Consider the following 3,336-nt stretch of genomic DNA (forward strand, 5'->3'; position numbering starts at 1 on the left):
AGACAGAAACTGCCTTGGTGAGGATGTGCTGATTGATTGACATTGCTCCTGCCCTAAACTGCCTGTGTTTCACACAGAGTGCAGTCGGACCGCGTAGGTGGAGAACACGCAAGAGCTGTGGGTTTTCCCGTTAGTTCATTGCTCCTGCAGCTGTCTGTAGTGCAGAAGGGCTAGGACAGACCTGCCTTCCCTGCCTCCCAGGCTTCTCTGCTGCTCTTCAACATGACACCTGGCCCCATCACAGCCCTGTCACGCCTCGTCCCAAGCTTGCTTTTCTTAAACTCCCCTCTGTCCTGTCCTTAGCGCGGTGCTGCAGCTCAATCCTGCTCGGTAAATCTCCACAATAATCAGCATCTTTTATCCCACGGCCAGCATCCTCGACCAGACCCAGGTATTTGAATTTCAGGGTGGGGAAAATTAGAGACGTGTCCCTTCCTCCCCTCCTCGGCAGGAGTCACGGCTGCGTTCCTGTTGTCTCTTCTACAGGCGGGATCCCACCAAATCATCCTTCCCTTCCCCTGGGCCCAGGTGGCAAAGGCGGATATCCTCCTCCTCCTCCCTCATCTGCTGCGCTGCGTCTGCCTCTCCTCTTCCCTGCTGCCTTTGTGATTTCTCCATTCATGGTAGTCCTGTCCCCTTCTCCCGCCGATTCCTCTTCCAAATGATGCCTGTTTCAGTCCAGCTCTACTCTGTATTTATGCCTCCCTTGGGAGAAGTGCTCTGCAACTCATAGCCTCTGAGATTTTATTAAATTGAAGTGGTGTGGAAGGAACCAGCACAAGCCTCGTTACTCGGCTGTGCTGTCTCCTTTGTGTCCCCGCTCTCTGTTCAGTCTCACTGAGCGGCTGGGGATGGAGCCCTTCACTGAAGCTCTGGGCTAGCAGTCAAGGGCAGAAATTGTTATAATAAAACCCTCCTTTTATACTTGGTGTTCCCCCATGTTTATTTTTAAGATGTCTGAAGACCATTAATCAACAAGTAAGTGCATCACAACTCGGGTCACAATGTTCCAATAATTCATAATTAGAACAAAGTGTTGAAGGCTGCGTGATCTGCCTTTTAAAAACGAGATGCAGAGATCTTTTGCCAACCATCCCATTAGAAGAAGGCTTCTGGCCCATGAGAGGAGGAGAAATCAGGGGATCACTGAAGAATAATCTTGTAAATTGATTGCTAATGGTCATTTGTTGAGGCAGTTGTACCCCTACAACTGTAAAACTAGTACCAGTTTTTTCTTTAAGCGATTAAATGCTTTTATGTGAGATACCTTCACCAAATTCAAATAGGAAATAATTCTGCCTCAGACACTGTTGCGTTTTGTTGCCATTTGATCTTTTTCTGGAGTTGGAGTATTATCAGGATTGAGATGAAAAGTTGTAATAAAATAAATGACCTGATGACTAATGCATGCCTCAGTCCAGAAGAGCCAAAATTAGCATCCTGTCCAGCCAGGCAGGGACAGGAGGTAAGATGAGGCTGCCTCTCAAGGCATTGCATTCAGTTTTAAAAGTCAGATGGTATTCTGGACCGCAGGTGCGGGTCTCGCTTCGCACGGGCTCTTGCAGGCAGACGGTCTTAGTCGTACTTTAGAGACAGGCACGTCTCGGATGTGGCAGCCCTGATTTACCTCCCTACCAGTGCCGCAAACAGCCATTCAGCATCTGCGGGAGTGGGGGGAAGGTGCGGGGGGACCCTGATGGCTGTGAGGGGACAGCGGTGTCATCGAGGCCAGAGAGCACACTAAACATCGGATGTGCACAATCTGCTAAATGGTGGGGCGTTAGGACGCATGTGCAGTTGCAGGCCCAGATCCAGCTGGGTTTATTGGTTTCCATTGCCCATTGAGGCTCCCAGCCCCCTCTTAATTTCCTGTGCAGGAACCTGGTCAGGGTTAGGGACATAAATCAAGGGAGGTAATATGGAGGTAGATCACACAAATGTGGTTGTGTGCCTATAAAATCTGTATTTTGGGTTTTGCAAAAAAATGCCAGATCAGAGTAAATGACACCAAGACTGTATTGTCCCACAGAAGGGTTTAAATGTCCAAAAATGTAGAAATAAATTTAATAATATCTACAGCAGCATTTGCTTTATAGAGTATTCATTTCATTGGAACAAAGACACCCCAAAGACAAATGACGTCCCTCTCCCACCAAAGCTTTCTCCATATTAAAAGGGATGTTAATGGTGAGCCCCATGGGAAAGATAAGAGCATTGATATTCTATCTCAGGTTACGTGAAAAAGATCTTTGCACTCAGTTGTCATTTGTATCGCTGCATTTAAGGTGCCTAGATGTGGACTAAGACCATTTTGTGTTAGAAACTGCACAAACATAGAATAAAAATGTTTCTTGTCCTGCTGCCAAATTTTTGCGGAATAATAAAAATGAGTATCAGTAACGCTGATCAACAAATAAGCAAGCCCTCCAGAATAGGTGCACTATTACCTAAATTAAATTTCAAGCTGCCTACAAAGAAATCTCAGACAAATGGGGAGAAATAAATCTCAAACATAATAGGAATCTCTTAATACTTGTCTTAGATAATGTTGTATATTAATCCCATGAAAATAGCCTTGACACACTGTGTTATGTGCACTTTTAAAACCGTGATAAAGTAGGACATTTTTTAATAGCTTAAAGAATCTTCTGAATTTTGAACCTATGGTATCAGTAGAACTTGCATGTCGCTGCAGCTGAGGAAGATGTGCCCTGGGTTTTGTATACCTGTTGATTTGCCAGGAAGATGAAAGCGTGAATGTCTTAGTCAGCAAGATCTTTTATTTCCTTTTTGGGGTGTGTAAGCAGAAATGCCGGGTATGAAGCCAGGAGGATATTTCTTCCTGCCTGAGGTGTTGAAAATTGAAAGTAGTGTCTTTATAATAACCTGACAAGACCACAGAGATACAATGGGTTTAAGCCGCTGTCAGAGGGATTCAGGTTAGATACTGGTGGGGCAAATGAAAACAATGGTGGTGAAGCCTGGCCAGCCTGGGGAGGCAGTGGTGGTCTCCCAGGAAGGGTCAGGCAGACACCTCCGCGGCAGGGTGAGCTGTGACTGCTGACCTGGCTTTGGGGCGGCGCAGCGGGACCGGGTGACCCCGCAAAGCCCCTCCTGGCCTCCGGTTACCTGGTCCTCTGGTACTGTGCACGAATGCTCTTTGTCCTCCGCTGTGACGCCCGCCCACCGGTATTGATAACACTTCACGTCTTCTTGTGGCGTAACTGCGCTTGCGGTCGAGCTGCTGGCAGCACGTCAGGGGTCGGGGGGATCTGGCCAAGCTGTAAACGTCAGGAGGGGTTCACAGCCCAGAACTGAAGTCTGCGGTCTGAACCG

Source organism: Fulmarus glacialis, unplaced genomic scaffold, assembly GCF_000690835.1.
Source record: "Fulmarus glacialis isolate BGI_N327 unplaced genomic scaffold, ASM69083v1 scaffold89, whole genome shotgun sequence".
In the NCBI taxonomy this organism is placed as follows: domain Eukaryota; kingdom Metazoa; phylum Chordata; class Aves; order Procellariiformes; family Procellariidae; genus Fulmarus; species Fulmarus glacialis.